General features: G+C 31.2%; 1 long non-coding RNA gene across 1 annotated transcript; it reads right to left on the bottom strand.

Moving 5' to 3' along the window:
* Positions 1–10,811: 10,811 nt before the first annotated feature.
* Positions 10,812–17,819, bottom strand: LOC109118831 (uncharacterized). Its single transcript, XR_002026091.3, has 2 exons — positions 17,721–17,819; positions 10,812–11,032 (listed from the first exon to the last, which is right to left on the bottom strand). It is a non-coding gene; the product is annotated as an uncharacterized lncRNA (long non-coding RNA).
* Positions 17,820–18,626: the final 807 nt, after the last annotated feature.

The following is an 18,626-nucleotide window of genomic DNA, read 5'->3' on the forward strand; positions in this document are numbered from 1 at the left end:
TAAAAGTCACAACTCTTCATAAAAGTCGCAACTCTTCATTTTCCATTCACACCTTTTCAAAATCCAACAATCCCCCCCATGAATGGGGAATGACTCGAAGATAAAGAAACGGACAAGTATGTGTTCTTTACAAGCAAGAGTTAATTGCATCTGGATAAGTAGGTTTTCCCTTGGACTTTCCATAGTGAAAATATGTCGAATATACTCGGTCAATCGGTAGATACGATATCTTTGAACCGTCGAACTTTGGTGTATACCTAGACAACCACATGGCACACAATTAACCCTTTACCATTTATGGTTCTTACGGTTGTGTTCGTTTTAGCCATGAACACCTCCTGGTTTCATGAGTGTATAGATAGATGGGTTTTTGACAATCATCTTCTTTGAAGCGGCTTACACTTCACACTCACATAGGTGATTCCTAATCGTGTTATCTCGTAGATACACTATTTGGTCAACTCTGCCAAACATAGCAAATCATTAAAACCATTAAGCTTTATTAACTCATTAACAAGTCTTAATGTTGTATCCTTCTCCCTGAGCATTGTCTTCATCATGAGAATGGATTGAGTTTGTTGACAATGCCAAACCGTCATTCACAACTTTGTTTTTCTACTTGAATATAGCTCTTGGGATTTCCAGTCTGCTAGATAGAGTTACCGACATGATCACTTGTCCTAAGCCGTAAATTTATTCCCTTAGATGGTCTTTTAACTTCCTCTCTAGTTAGACCTTTTTGTAAGTGGATCCAACACATTATCTTTTCACTTTACATAGTCAATTATGATAATTTCACTAGAGAGTAGTTTTCTAACGGTATCATGTCTATGTCGTATATGACTAGACTTTCCGTTATACGTCATGCTCCATGCCCTACCTATTGCATCTTGACTGTGAAAGTGTATGCATACTAATGTCAATGGTTTGGGCCAAATAGAATATCTATCAAGAAATTTCGGAGTCTTTTAACTTATTCACCGACCTTATCTAGAGCACCTAGCTAGAAGATCATTGTAGAGCTAGCGATACATGTCTCTTTTGAAATATTTCTAAGAGACTGCTCCTCTACTAATAGTAAATACATATCCACTCGTGAATTTTACTTCATTCTTCCGATGATTCAATTTTCATCACTATATCTTTCAAAATTGTTTGATATTGATATAATGCAAGACATAGTTTTAAGTATTATTTTAAATACTCCAAAACTCTATTTATTTTCATCTAATAAATTTATTTGGGATCACTTGTGAACGAACTCAGTTTAAAATAGCAAATGCTATATCTGATCGCACACACTATATGATATACATCATACTTCCGAAAATCTAGCACAATCCAATTGTGAGTCACTTTTGTTTTCACTCTTTTGAAATGCAAAGCTCACATTTATTGGACACTTGACAATATTGACATTCAAATATTTGAACTAGTTAAGTACCTTTTCAATGCAATGAGACCGTGAAAATGCTAAACATTATGGAGTTCTACGAATTCTTATATCTAAGATCGCGTTAACAACTCCAATAATTTTCATTCCACTTGTTTTATAGCATACGTTTAGTAGCATTTATGTCATTAGTGTCTCTATTGATGATCAACATATCACCAATATACAAACAAACAATGACCTTATGATTTTAATGTTAACACATTTATCACTTCCATCATTCTTCAATCCATTTTTCGACATGGTTTGATTGAATTATGTCATTGTTTTGGTGCTTCCATAATGTGACTTAACAAGTTCGCATACTTTCTTATTTACCAGGTACCAAAAAAACCTCGATTTGTTCCATGTAAATTTCTTCCAATTCTACATTTAAGAAAGTTCTTTTCACATTCATTTGATGAATTTGGAGGTCATATACCACAGTAATAATTTTTGCATCCGAATGGATGTAATTCTAATTACTAACGAGTATATATATCGACAAGATCAAAATCTTATTTTTTTTCTAAAGTCTTTGACACAAAGGCTTGCTTATATTTTTCAACAGTTCCATCAACTGTTATTTTTCCTTCTAAAGATTCATTTTGAACCCAAAGGTTTATTTTCTTGAAGAAGATCAATTAACTTTCGATATTGTTTATTGACAGCATCTTTCCAAAGGATGAGTCTACAGAAGACACAGAAAATGTTACAAAATCATATTCGAAGGAATTAAATGTCCTTTAATATTTTACTAAGTCTCTGAATCTCTTCATTAAGTACATTATCCTTTTCATTTCCTAGGCCTTTTAGACCCTTCTCTAGACTACTCAAGTCTAATTTTACAGTCCACAGTCATAGGTCCTATTTTAATTCTTTTAGGAATAGGATCTTGGACTTTGACTAGATACCCCCACACTTTGAAATATTTCAAGTTGGATTTCCTTTCTTTCAATTTCTCATATGAAAAAGATTGTATTCTGATCAAACAAAATCGCTTTCTTTCTAAAAGGACAAAACTTTTTGTTGATCCCTTTTGCAGTAAGGATAGTTCCTCCACACAAGTTTTGTGTAAACCTGACCTTATAAATAATGCATTCATCATTTCTTTCAACGTTAGGGTTTTCATTAGATTGAGGTGAATATGGCAGTAGTTTGATATTTCACTTTCCAAACATATTTCTGCACAATGAGATTTATACTCTCCATTCTTATCACTTCTTATATATTTTTTCACAGTGATTTTCAACTTCGATATTATATTATCTAGACATTTCTATTGCTTCATCCTTACCATTTAGCAAATAGACATAGTCATTTCTAATGCAATTCTCAATAAAAGTAACAAATACTTTTTTACACCATGAGATGGTGTTAACTTCATATCACAAATGTCAGTGTAAATCAATTCTAAGTGATTAGAATTTCTTTCAACAGATTTATAAAAATGCTAAACATACTTAGATTCCACAAAAACTTGACATTTTTATTTATTGCACTCAAAGTTAGGCAAAACTTCAAAGTTGATCAGTTTTCCTTACAAGGTTTTGAAATTGACATGCCCCAAGTGTTCATGTCACAAACATTGACTCAAGCAAGTAAGAACAAATAAAAACATTGAGTTTGAAAAGCTCTTCGCGAGGTAGCTTTTTCATCACTAATATTTTGTTCCTATTTCTTAGAATTTTGTGTGATACAAACATTGTTTAGATTGTCAAATGTCCTTTTCAGAAGGACATTTCCATAACTTTCAATATGATTGTTATAGAACTACCCATGAACAAAGTTTCATCGGGTTCAATAAAGGCAATATAGTCCAAATGTTATTTTTACTAAAACATAACAAATGACTATTCACCAATATTCATGTCTATGCAAATACTTTTATTGTAATAGACATATCTTTTCATGAAAAATCACAACATTTTAAGTGGGAATTTTTTCCCCATAAAAGAACACAATTATTTTGAACAAGTATATATATAATTTGGATGTTTGATACTAGTCACACTATATACTAGTAATAGAGAAACTCAACAATCACAATACCAAATATATTTCAATAATTTTGTGGGTATAACATAATACAAAAGTATCATTGAATTTCATAATTTTTGCTCCAAAGTTTAATTAGACACCAAGTCTAATCATAAGCAAATAACCCCCACATTTCAAATGTGATCTGAAAAACAGTTTTTCCACATATTTTAATGTTGGAAACATTATTTTACGAAAGAATTATAGTGTTGCAATTCTCTTTGACAATGTTTACACATGTCAAAGTTCATTCCATAGAGACACATAATCACAAATTCTAAGTCATTGATATTTTTCCTCTATCATAAATAGACATACCACTTAGTATTTTAAATATTCTCAATAGGGACAAAACAAAATTGTACAATTTATTTCTATGTTACATTGAAGTTTATAGAAAATAAAAAGTACAACGCTGACTTATTATGTAAAGTTTTCATATTCTTCAAACCAATTCCAGAATCAAATGTATCCAGAGTATAAAATCACAAAAGTTTTTAGTCTACACAAATCAGACACACTAACATTTCTCATGGAGTACAAAACTACAAAAGTCTTTTTTTTTCTCCAAACACAATAACACATATTCTTTATCACATAGAAATATTTTTTCTTATCAAATAGTCTTCCAACTATAACAATTTGACATACTATTTTATCAAACTAAAATATGCATCTCTCTTTTTTGCAAACTAAAGAATTTTAAAAGCAACAATATCTGTGAAGTAAAATTAATTCCACAACATATGGTTTGCAAATCTTTTTCCAAAGATACACATAGTAAAAAAAATAAAAAATCAAAGATGATTACTCTTAGAAACTATTTTCCTCCTTAGATAATTTAATAAGAAGGTTACCTGGTAATCTTTAAACGGAATACCATAAAATTTTTTGTTACATTCTCACTTCGACTTTGCTAAAACAAAGCAATGAATTATGGAGAAGCAATGCATTTATCTTCTACTTCCATGATCAGATTCTCTCAATCAGTAGAATACAAAAAAATACTAAAAGTATAATAATTCCCTTAAGATTGTTGTTCATCTTGTATTCCAAACATACTTAGAACAAAACTTTGAAAATCTTTGTAAGAAAACAAAGTTTAAGAACATTTTCACAACTAGAAAATTAAAACTAGTAGCAAAAATAGAATAAGAAAAAGATTGTATAAAAAATATACGATATATTTTTCTTAAAGAAGAATTGTTGTTAATATATGCATAAAGAATCTTACTGATTTCAACAAATTTTGCAGAAACACGAAGTTACCTAGTTTAATTAACCAGTGAAGAACAAAAGAAGAGAAGAACTGAAATTAATTCACAAATCTAAATTTTGTAAAACACGTACCAGAATCTGGAAAATTTTTAATAGAAAAAAGATCAAGTCCACTAAATTCACAGTGTCCCTTTAAGGAAATTATTCCCCTCTAGTATCCGAGGTTTGATTTGGAATATGACCTTCTAGGGTAAAATGATCTCAATCACCAGAGTATAGATACCAAAAACTCTGGTGTCAGCGAACCACTCAACGGCAGTAAAGTACACTTAGAATACTAGATTTAGTAGTTCAAGAAGAAGTCCATTAATTATTTTTAAAATGAGAGGAAATCCCTCAATTTATAGAAAATAAAGGATAGTGCGAAAAGTTTCTTATTGTGCCTTACCGGAAAGTTCACAAACCTTTGGAAAAGTCACAATCTTTCAGAAAGGTCGTCATCTTTCATAAAAGTCACAACTTTCCATAAAAGTCATAACTTTTCATAAAAGTCGCAACTTTTCATAAAAGTCGCAACATATCATAAAAATCACAACTCTTCATAAAAGTGCAACTCTTCATTTTCCATTCCCACCTTTTCAAAATCCAACAGATTAACCATCTAAATCGGGATCTTTATTGGAGGAAGTAAATTACACATTGTACTAATTCTTTAATTAAGATTTTATCCCACTCGATTTTCTAATAAGATTTTTAATGAGGCAACGAGCAAATTCTTACTACTATATATATTGGTTTTTTTCTTTAGTAATATTTTTTCTTATCAATATTTTTCTAGTAAGATTTTCAGTACGACACATTATCAATAAATGAACATTGAAAAGGGAGTATTATAAATACATAATAGTATGAATATCCTTTACACAGTTTATTGAATAGGTCTTCAAATGCATTTAATTAAATAAACATGCAATAAATAAATATATGAGTGGACAAGAATGCACAAGTTAATAAATTCCAGTTCATTTGACCAAAAGTCAAAATCAAATAATGTAAACCGTCATTATTTTGGAAAAGTAAAAACTTTGGGGAAATTACTGGGCCATTGTCCCGCCAGGGTAGGCTAGATGCCGTTAGGGTGGCGGCACCTTGACGAGGTAAGTTGGCGCCATAGAGGGATAGGTGAGACAAAATATAATTAACGTGAAACACCTAATTTAAACCACCCTAGAAACCCCCCAAAAGCTGCTCTAAGCTTGTGGAAGAAGGAGAAGGAGATTTATAGCGTAAGGAGATTGATGGATTGAGAATCTTCAGTCAAGATCCCCATCATTAATCTCGAAAAAAAAAAAGAATCGAAGCCAAAAACTCTGTGTAGTTGCTTGGCCCCCAGGTAGGCTAGGTTTATTAATTGAGTAGTTATAAATCTATTACTTACTGCATAATATATTCATCTTGAAGGTAGAATTCATGTGTAGACCTTAGTGCACCTAAAAGAGAAAGTTTTAATGGTAGCCTAGGTAATACCTTAGAAGTATAGCATATGGGGAAGTCCTAACAAATGAACTAGGGTGTGGTGATGGTTATGATTTCATGTTAAGTGATATATGTTTGTTCTTGCTTCATTATAATACATGTAAATATATGGATGTTGTATTATTGATCATACTAATTGTAAATGAGAATAGATGAATGTGTCATTAATCATTACTTGATTGTATGATTTTTGAAAATATAGTTGTGATTGTGACTGTAGCTTGTTGAATGGACCGGGTGTTGCATTTCGACACAGTAACTTGGATCGTTTTCCATGTTCCGGCGTAAACATGGGATCAATTTCCACGTCCCGTCATAAATATTGGACCGTATATCACATTTTGGTAGGATAAAAGTTTGAGTGTGGGTTCTACGAGAGGGCCATTGTCTTGTATTATATGTATAAAGGTTTGTATATTTGATAATGTCGAATTGCGCATGTTTCCTAAATTTATCGGTGATAGCTTTGTTATTGAGAATGAAATTCTGGGTATTATTCTCGAGGTTAGGGGATGGTTTTATGAAGGGGATAGTAATCCTTGATAGGCGTAGTACATGTCTATAAGTGAGTGGAGACGGGAAAGAAGTGTACCATTATTCCGTAAGTGGGTTGCCAGGTTGGTAATGTCAATTATCAAGAATATGTAAGGGTAGGATAAATATAAAGGTGGAGAAGCGAATAGTCTCATCACATGTTTTTCACTGGCTGATTTCTTATATTATGCGGTGGGTATCGGGTTGATCGATGATACCTACCAGTACGTGTGTTTTGTACTGATACTACTCTTGCTATGTCTTTCCCTACAACAAAAATGACCATTAGTGGCATTTAATTTTTAATTGCCGCTAAATATGTATTTTTAGTAGCAATTGTTACTCTTTGTGTATGTCCCTAAAGCCTTTAGCGACATTGGTTCTAATGACACTTAACTAATGGTGGTAAAGACTTTAACACTTTTTATTAGTGTCAATATTTAATGCCACTAAAAGTTGTTTTTGTTTTAGTGTTTTGACATAGTTTGTATGTAGGATCATTGATGTCTCATAGGTGAAGATGAATATAATCTTCAATTGCTTCCATATTTTCTTCCTTGTGGTGGGACTTGTGCGTTTTACTTTTGTTATAACTTGAACTCTCAGTTTCTCTTGTACCTTTTTAGACTATATCCCTGGGGATGTTAATTACTTTAAATTCTTAACAAGAATAGTTTTTACAAACTCTTACTTATAAATCTAGTTGACTTCTCTCTATTTTTACTTTTCCGAAATCTTTCGCATGTTTTAAATGGTTGGAAATTGAGGGTTCTCCTATTATGGTGTTAGTATGTAGGTGCCCGCACCACCCGGTTAGTTGAATCATGACAAATAATGATTAATATTTTTCCATATCTACTTTATGTTCATTTAACTAGGAGTCAAAAATCAAATAATAGTTAATATCTTTCTATATTTACTTTATTTTCATTTGAATGAATCAAAATTCAAAAAAATAATAATACATTCTTAAATTTACTTTAATTTTCATTTGACCATGATCAAAAATCAAATAATAATTAATATTTTTCCATATTTACTTTATTTTCATTTGTAGGAGTCAAAAACCGAATAACAATTAATATATATTTATATTAACTTTATTTTTATTTGAATACGAGTCAAAAATAAAAAGTAATTAATACCTTTTTAAATTTATTTTATTTTTCATTTGACCGTGATTTAAAATAAAATAATAGTTAATATCTTTCTATATTTACTTTATTTTCCTTTAACCATGAGTCAAAAATCGAATAATAATTAATATTTTTCTATATTTACTTTATTTTCAAATGACTATAAGTCAAAAATCAAAAGGTAATTAATTTCTTTTTATATTTACTTTATTTTTATTTAACAATGAGTCAAAATCAAAATAATAATTAATATCCTTCCAGATTTACTTTATTTTCATTTTACCATGAGTCAAAAGCAGAATTATAATTATATCTTCCTATATTTACAACCCATTTCTTGCCCAATTTCATCACATGATTCTTATATATAGGCCTATAACTTATAGCCCCAATACATATTACAGTAAGTGGCTAGTCTTGTTTGTTCATCTCCAAATTATTAGTTATACTTAGAATAACTTCGTGAGATTATTGGATACTCATTCCAATAATTTGTCAACACTCCAAAAAAAATTTGTAGAAGAAGATGAATCTTGAGAAAGCTATGGACAAATTGAGAGAAGGAATTGTTAAAATGTCCAACAGTAAACCAAATGCATCATTGTCAGAGTCCCAGAATTCAATTCTTCGACAACACCTTGATATTATTATGTCTGGTCTTAAGACTACCCCTGATCATCCTCCTTACGCTTGTATGATTGAACAAGCATTGCAGGAATTGGATTAAGAAGAGGGCTCTGATGAAGACTCGATATCTGAGTTTATCATAAAAAATAATGATAGTTTGCCAAGGGCTCATAAGATAATGCTGAAACATCATCTGCAGAAGATGTTTGAAAGGGGGGAAACTGTTATGATTGATGGAGGACGATTTTTGCTTCCTGGTGAAAGCAAACACTTGAATTCAAAGAGTAAAGGAAAGAGCAAGAGAAGGGGGAGTTCGTCAAATACACAAAAGAAGGAGCAACAAAAGGAAAAAGAGGAGGATTTGGAGCAACCAAAAAAACAGGGTCGTGGGAGGCTTGCTAAGCACAAGGACGACGGGACCAAAAAAGGTGATGGTACAACTTCAACATTGTCAACAAAGGAGCCAGATGATCAGCGTGATAGGGATCTCAAAGTCCAGGAAGACGGGGCTGATCCTGATACTATACTTCTGAAGGAATTGAGAATGTTAAGAAGAAGAAAAATGATCAAGGACTAGGACGATGTTGGAAGGCACAATAAAGTGTTGGCAGATACATCTTCTTTATTTGTATTTCTCTATATACAATATTGTAATTCGAACTAGTAGTGTTAGTTATTATAAAGAAGCTATAGTATTATTTACTAGTCGATTGTAGTTTTCTTTTCTGTAAGTTAAATATGCTCTATAGCATAAAAATTGTGTACTCTCTACAGGTTTTGCCTATTTATAAAAATATTGTAGTTTGAATGAAAAAGGGATATTTATTTCAATTCAAATGAGAGAAAAAAATACAATAAATCAAGTGTTTTGGCTTTTCATCTTGATTTTTTGCTCTCTTTTTGCTCATCTTAATTAGAATTAGAATCCAATATTCTCATGAAGATTTTTTGGGTATGACTAGCAACTTGTATTGATGTTTTACTAGGCAAGAAATTCTTTGTAATCTTAGTCAATTACCTTTTCCATGATAATTCAATCCTTTGAAGAATGATTTGTGTTAATTCTCTACCCATGAATTTTCTTTCTTCAATTATGTAATTATGCCTCCAATGCTATTTTTCTCTCTCTCAATTTGAGATTTCAAGAATAATAGTGTCATTTTCACTTTTCCAAATATTAAATATTAGTTATGTGTTCAGTTCTTATTTATTTTTATAGGATTACTCGCCCTTTAGTTTAGTTTACTAATCATTTAATTTATGTGTAATCATCTTTTAAATAATTTGATTATTTGGACAATATTTATACCGTCAACCAGTGCATATAACTTGGAGAGGAGTTCTTATGTTTGATCCTCTTGACACAGGGAAAACATTTTGGCAAAAATTTTTGCTACAAAGTGTGGGTACGGGGAGAGTGAAAAATTAACACAAAGCATAATCGAGCTTACCCATACTCATGCTCGAACTTCAATTTTCATCGATGAGACTGATTCTCTTAGTAGTGCCAGAGGGTAAGTAAATAATAGAATTGTCAAGATATTCAATCTCATCAATGAAAATTGTTGTTGGAGCATTAGTACGGGCAAACTCAAATAAGCACCGTGTCAATCGTTTACTCTATCCTGCAATTTTCCATAGAACGAACTACAAGAAATATTTATAAATATTGTCCCACACTCTTTAGCAATATATTTGGCCAATATTGTTTTTCCTATGTCAGGATAACCAAGTAGAAGAACTCCTCTCCAAGGTCTCTTATCACTGTAAATAATTAATATTCAATGGTACAACATGTTACATGACAGTTTGTTACGAGGAAAAATTAAAGGGAATGAGACGTGTATTGCATTTCCCTCCAAGGAAAACATTTTTTCGAGAATATATATGTAATCTTTTCGGCCTTTTTCAGGTCTCTATTAAAATTTAATAATAATGAAATTAGCAAACTTGTAAATATTTTGTTGATCTTTTTTTAGAAGAATGCATAATAATGTCAAAATGTGTCAGTTGGAGTGAGTGATATACGGTTCAAAGTTAAGATAATTTTAAAAAGACTGACACCATTTTCTTCCTTTTGGGAAAATGGTGAAAACTATGTTGGTGAAATATAACTTCCATGGACCAAAAATGCATCCATCATCATTCATTAGTATGCTGAGTAAACCAATTCAGGAAGTGATTGTCACAATCCAAGATTAGATATGATGACACTTTTCTATTTCCACTAAGATAAATAAGCCTCAACCCAACGAAAAGAAAGAAAAATGAAAGATAAACAAAGATCAAAATAAAAATGAAAAACTTATTCATTCTATTCACACCCCAAAATAAAGTTTTCACGTGTGCAAACCACTAATACATAAAGTGTGGAAGAAAGAAATAAGTACAAATCTCAGGTTTTAGCCTCTCAAATAGGGCCCACTGGGATGAAAAACAGCTACTTATGAATAGTTCTTCAACAAGCCTTTGAAATAGAAGCATAATCACACGATACCGGGCTCAGAAACTACACAAGTGAAGAAGCAAAGAGTGAGTACGAACAAGACAATAACAGTTCGTAGTCAGAAAATTCATTAAGGGTGTCCAAGAACCGAATAGGTAAATAAAAACATTTGATAAATGGGTGCACTAAAAATTTGTAAATCAAACTACATGACATTAATAATTAATTTTTTAATAAAAAATATACCAGAAATAATCAACTACATAATATTTAGTTTTAATATTCCTGTTTATTTAAGTGGATGTGAATGGACAAAGAAAAAACAAAGAGAAAATTTAATTTAGAATAAGATCGTTTTTATGCTTCAAGATTTCACGAACCACTTATGACTAGCAAGGAAACATGAAAAATAAAAAAAAAGAATTAAATGAGTGTTATACAAAGTAATTTTATATGGAGCCTCTATCACTTTTAGTAGCTTTATAGAAAAGATCAAATAAATAAGATTTGCGTATAAAATTCAATTAATTAATTACTTTTGAATTTTGTTTAAATTTGTAAGGAAAAGCAAAAAATTAAAAATGGTGTTAATTAGGAAAATTTTTAAAATGTAAAAACAAAGTGTAGATAGTAGGAATTGAACTTGCGTGCACACAACAAGTTGCATGCACCTTTTTTTTGCAGAAACCAACTAGGCTATGACATATTACTATAATTTTAGGGTTTCCAAAATATGTTATTTAACCATCTACAATATTATTTTACTAATATATAAGGTGTAAATTTTCCGACGAAGGGTGTCCAATCGGACACCCTAAGCCTAGTATAGCTCCACCACTGGACAATAACATTTCTACAATACACATATCGCAGGGTTCAATAATCACCATCCAACATGTATCAAGTAAGTCAATCTCAATGCGAAGTAGATCAATCACAAGTAACAAAAACATCAATCATGGTTCACAAGTAGGTCAAACATAAGCATAAAAATGCATTAAATCACAATAATCAAACTATTGTCAAAACCATTCCTTTTGGCACAATATCACTAGCCAGAACCATATCCCATCGGCTTTGTATAATATCATTGATCGAAACTATTTTCCATCAGCTTTATAACATATCACTAGCGGAAACCATTTCCCATGAACTTTATATCATTAGCAGAAATCATTTCACATCAGCTTTATATTATATCACTAGACGAAACCATTCTCCATCAGATTTATATTATATCACAAGTTGAAAGTATTTCCCATAGGCTTTATATTACCTTTCTCACCACGATGTACAACAATCAATGCATATAAGAAAGTTCACACCACAAGAAAGAGACAACAATTCAAGAAATTCAAGTCCACATTCGTGTTATCAACCATTTCATCAATGAATCAAATAGGTCAACAACAAGACAAATCACAAACTTTGATGTTAAAATCCATAAATAATCAAAGAAAAATAAAGTTTTAGGATCACAAAAACATATTTTAAAAGATTTAGAACAAGAAATATCTTTAAAATCGCCTCCAAGGGTTTTGCAGATTCAAAATGAAAAATGGGGCTTAAGGCCTGAAATTTGAGAGCCATGGCTTCACAAAAGTGAACCCCACTAGAATTTGGACATCACGATTATTATTCGGCCTTCACAGAAGCGAAGGTCATGATTGTGACCTTCCATCACAAAAGCAAAGGACAGATCAAGTGCAACCTTCACAATTGCAATCAGGTTTTCGCTAACGTGACCATCGCGATCATGAATACTTTTTCTCATTTGTGAGGCTTGCAACACTAGAAAATAAAACCATCACTGAACGCTTCGAAATAAACCTTGAGATTCATTCAGAACTCATACACACAAACCATATATAAATATAGACTATACACGATGTTACAGACTCAATGAAACTATCAAAACACGAATCAGAGGTCTCCTTGACCCGATATCCATGAAAGTCACAAGAAGCTAATATAACGCCTAAATCAAGCTCGGGATCTCACAAAAATCAATCATGACCTCTCCTAATAGACCTAAAATCATCCCCCAAATTTAATGAAATCTCAAAATTTTGATTCAAGCATCTGAACCACGAATGTTCACCAAGGTTAACCCAAAGGTTAAATTTTCACAAATTTTTAACTTGGGGTCTCAAATCCTTTAAAAGACTTTGAATCTTAAAACCAACAATTCTACGAATCAAAATTCCACATTCGAGACTGATGGAATCAATAAAATTCTATTCCGACACACGAAAATCCAAAAGACACCAAAAACCACTTTAAATAACTTTAGCCTTTCAAACTCAAATCTTAGAAAAATCAAAACTTACAACTCAAAGATCGAAACCAATTTTTAAAACTCAATTAGAAACAACTTGGGTTAATATTGGAAGGGGAAAATGGTAAATTCATAAAACTTTCAAAAAAAAAAGATCAAATGGGTCATTATAAAGGTCCGTTGTGCTTTACTTTTGACTTAACGTCTTCTACAATATTTTGATAGTTATAAAGGAGGATGATAAGAATATAATAAAGAACTTTAAGTCTCAGCTTAGTAGAAATAGAGTAAAGGATCTTGTCGTTAATTATTTGGTTGTGTATACCATTTAGCCAAACAAAGAGGCATGTGATATCATTTAAATTGAGTCGGGGTCAAATTACAAGTTAATATTAATGGTCAGATCACAAATTAGATTTCGAGAATGTGTCCCAAATCATGTGTTTGAATAGAGTTTAGAGTTGGTTATCAAAGTCAAGTTTCAGTTCGAGAGTCGAGGAAGGTTCCTAAATTAGGTGACAAGTTTGGGTCCCAAATAAATTGTCGATGTTTGGGTCGAATTCAATTTTAGAAGTTGGGTCCTGACTAAGGTGTAAGAGCCAGGTTTTGGGTCGAGAGTTGAGGTCAGATCCTATATGAAGTGTTGAATTTGGATCTAGTTTGGATGTCGAGCCATTCTAGTTATGGGTGTGAAGACAGTGGTTCGATTTGGGTGTCGGAGTCAAGTTTCGGGTCGAGAGTCGAGGTCAAGTCGTAAGTGAAGTGTTGAGTTTGGGTCCCAGATTGATCGTCAACTTCGGAATCAGATCTCATTTAGAAGTTAGGTTATGGATTAGGTGACGATATATGGCCCTCATTTGAAAGTTGAGTCCATTTGTAGTGTTGGTACTCAATTCGAGTGTCGCGTCATTATTTAAATATCAAGGTCAGATCAAGGTTTAGAATTTGGATTTCAGACCGGGTCTCAGTTTAAAAATTAGGATCGAATCTTGATTTGAAGTAAAGACTTGGGTTGTGAGTTAGGATGGAGTTGGGTAGATTTTGGATTCTGAATCGAATATTGAGGTCGTGTCTTGGTTCAGGTGGCAGGTCCTGATTTATCTTTCGAGGTCAAATCAAGGTTCGGAAATTGAATCCCAAGTTTGAAAGTCGGGTCTTGGGTTCAAAAGTTGGTTTCGAGTTCAAAAGCCAGGTCCTAGGTGGGTTCAAATCCTGGTTTGGAATTTCAGATCGGGTCTCAATTTGGAAGTAGGGACCTGGGTTAGATGTCGAGGTCATATTCTAGATTGAGTATTGAGTTTTTAGGTCATGTCAATGTTTAGATTTCAGAGTCAAATCTTTGTTTCAATGTTGAGTCTATGGTCGAAAATTGAGAACAAGTCCTAAGTTGGGTGTTGGAGTCGTGTTCCAATTTGAGTCTCAGAGTTAAGTGAAAATTTGAATGTCGGGTCTCGTGTTAGGAGTCAGAGTTAGGTGCTGGTATTAAGGATCCTAAATCGTTTGTTGTGTCACGTTTTGATTTTCATATTAAAAACTATTTTCCTAAAAAAATATTTTTACTCTTTAGCCAAAAGTAAAAGATATTTTCTAAAAGAACATTTCATATAGCAACCATGTGCTAGAAAGTATTTTTCATAATTTTTTCACTCATCAACCAAACGTGAGAAATTAAGTTAGAAACTAGCTTATTTTTCAAATTAACATTTTTAGGGAAACTTTCCTTAATACCAAACACACCAATATCATTGTTCCTTGTGGAAAATGGAAATTATTTACCATTCACCAACTAGAAAACAATTTAAATTCTTTTTCCTTCATGGTTTTGAAAATATTTCAAGAATTTTTAATTTATGAATAAAATATTGTCAATATTTTTTAGTCTTAAAAAATTTATATCAATTGGATGTATAATATGTTTTGGTAATTTTACAGTAAAAATTATCATGTAACCTTATGCAACTTTTTATTTAAAAATGTAAAATTTTCTTTATATAGTGTAATTATAGTAGGAAGCATAGTTAAAGTACATGTAGCACAATGTAAAAGAAAAAGGTCATCATGAAATTTATAGTTCATTTTACTCCATTAAACCACATACTAATGGAGATTGCATTGATTTCATGTAAACACCCGATGCGGGTAAGTTTTTTTCATTATGATTATTATAGTTAATATTTTCCTTAATCCAAAGACACATTTTTCATTGTTTTAAATGAATTATAATAAATGTAAAAGAAAGTAGTTCTTACACCATATAGAAAAGGTAAATTTTTAATATATCGGATGATGTATAACATTAATCATACGATGGTAACATAGTATTATATTTATCCACTTTTAATTGTCATACTTTTCTTTTTAGAGTCAAACTATAAAAACTTTGACTAGCGTTTTACGATGTATTTTTTCATCATATTGATATGTAAAAAAATTGCAATTTGTAGTATTTTTCGTATAGTTTTTAAATATCTAAATTTTTTGTTTAAAATATTGAATAAATATAATCTAATTTAATTTTGAATTTAATAAAATTGACTTTCAAAAATTGCAACATGACAATAAAAATGGACTGAGATTAATAACCTAAAACAAACGGTAAGTAATATGTATAAACAAAGGTTTCTTAATAATAAAATATATAGTAATATTTACCATAAATCGTCTTTAAAAAGTGAAAAAAAAACACGCTTTCTAAAAAAATAACTTTCCTCCTTACACATACACTAGGGGTCGTTTGATAGAGTATATAAGAATAATGTATAATATGGTGTATTAGTAATGTTTGTATTAGTTATGATGAGATTTTTTTATGCAATGTTTGATTTGTTGTACTAAAATATTATGCATTACATAATTATTTAACTTGAAATTTCATTGGAATGCTCAAGGAAATATATATGTCTTGAAGTGGTTTGTTTCAAATTGACATTCGGAAATTGCAACATGACAAATAAAAGTGGACGGAGATTAATAACCTAAAACAAACGGTAAGTCATGTGTATAAACAACTATTTCTTAATAAACAAAATAAATAGTAATAGTTACCATAACTAGTCTTAAAAAGGAGAAAAAAAACGCTTTCTACAAAAACAAAACTCCCCTCCTTATACATACACTAAGGGTCGTTTGATTCTATTAGTAATACTTGTATTAGTTATGATAAAACTTTTTTAGGCAATGTTTGGTTTGTTGTACAAAAAATATTATGCATTACATAATTTTTCTAGAAAAAATATTTGTTTACAAAAGTACCCTCCATAATATAGTGGAAAGGATGTAAAAATGTTTGAGGGCATTGTGTCTTTAATGATGTGACAGTTACTTATATAAATGTGTGGTGGTTGTGCAGTGAGGCTAAGAACCAAATATTAAACGCTTATCGCTTCTTTCTACATTATGATAATTATTTAATTTGAAATTTCATTAGAGAGCTCAAGGAAATATGTCTTGAAGTGGTTTGTTTCAAAAGACTTCGATTAGTATATCTTTTACTTAAAAGCATGTCATGCATTGTTTCATTCCCGACACCTCAGGGGCGGTAACGAAAGGGCAGTTTTGTAATGTTTTATGACTTGAGACGTATCTTCCATTCACATTCAAACGTCTTTCAAGATATCCAAAATGGTTTTTTCTTTCCTCTCTAGAATTAAAACATTTAGCTTCAATGGAATTTCAATATTCAGTTGAAGTATTATTAATGAAGAAAAAAGGTGTACAAAATATGATATAAATAGTGCAATATTCTTCATTATCCCATTACTAAACTTGATGAATCATTTTTTTAGTTATTATTGTTGATTTTCTTATCAAAACAATTTTTTAACTTCTAAATTTAATCAAAACATTTGTAATTATCAAACAAGCATCTAGTAATTAACTTGTGAGTCAGACTCAAATGCAAGTTAGTTTCATCATGGCCGTGCGGACTACCGCCAGCCTTAAAGATCCTGGAATTGTATGTGTGTGTATATATATATATATATATATATATACACACACAATTCCAGGATCTTTAAGGCTGGCGGTAGTCCGCACGGCCATCCAGATCTAGCTTTGTATAAACCCAGGTTATACTTTGAAATTTATTATAGTTATGTTAAAAATCTTATCCTAAGTTTTGGCTGTATGGTAAACTTTTACTCGAGCATGGAGTTCGTTTCAAATATCAATAGATAGCAGTTCTAACAAGGGTTTCAGGCTGCGCCTTTCTTCATCTTATCGGGGACTTACAATACCACATGCTCGCTATCATTGATGTTCATAACTTGCCACCACCTCAAAACCAAGTCAAAACTTGTGATAAGAGGTTTAAGAACTATAATAAGACTTCAATATAACTTAGTTAGATTCAGATATTAGGTAAGAACATCATACAGAAGTTATGAAGTTAGCATAGATATGAAAATAACTTAACCGGCCATATAGGCGGCAACTAAAGAAGATGATAATAAAAAAAGAAAGACATAATTATACCTTAAAGAAATTCTTCAACCCAAAGCTTTATTATTTTAAACTAGAGAGTTTTTACAAAGAAGAGAGAGAGGTTTTTAGAGAGAGAGGATTTCCGAACTTGGTTCCTCTATGCCTCTAAATGAGGCTATTTATAGAAAAGGAAAAGAGAATAAGGGGTCCTCATATGGGCCCTACGCACTGTTTTAAACAGTTAACAAGATAAGATTGCATTATCTTAGATCTTATCTTTTCCTTTTAGATTCTTCATTTTTGTGTTGTCTTTATCCTTTATGGATGCCAAGAAATCTTCCACCTTTTGTAGCTGTCCTTCTGATAGCTCCATATATTGATCCACTGATTGTGCATCTGCTGTATCACTTTGTCCACTTTTCATAGAAGTGTCTGATTTAGCAAATTCTGCTATATTTGTCAAGAAGTTCTCTTTTATTTCGGCCAGATAGTTATTTATCAAGTCTTCTTTATTTCCATCTTGAATGGAAATTCTTCTGGCAATATTTTTTAATGAACTTCCAACAGAAATATTCTTTTGAGGGAAGTCTTGGTAGATCTTTATTGTACTGGTGATATTATCCAGTAATTCTTGTCCATATAACTGTCCATTTGCTGGATCTTTACGATTTAATTTATCCCAAAAATTTGTAAAATACTTTCTGTATAAACAAGGGATATTATCAATAGGGGTATAACCCACTTCTGGGATCCATTTATGAATCCAAGGAATGGAGAATTCTATAAAAAAGTACATCTGATCAATTTTTTCAATACATGAAACATGATCTTTTAAAAATAAATTTGTTATAAAGGGAGTGACTTTTGCCCCTTTTTTGTATAACTTGAGAAAATTATCAGGAAAATTTTTCACTGTTGGCCGGTGCAGAGACCACCAATTTAAAAACCAATTTGATA

Source organism: Solanum lycopersicum, chromosome 11 (genome assembly GCF_036512215.1).
Source record: "Solanum lycopersicum chromosome 11, SLM_r2.1".
In the NCBI taxonomy this organism is placed as follows: domain Eukaryota; kingdom Viridiplantae; phylum Streptophyta; class Magnoliopsida; order Solanales; family Solanaceae; genus Solanum; species Solanum lycopersicum.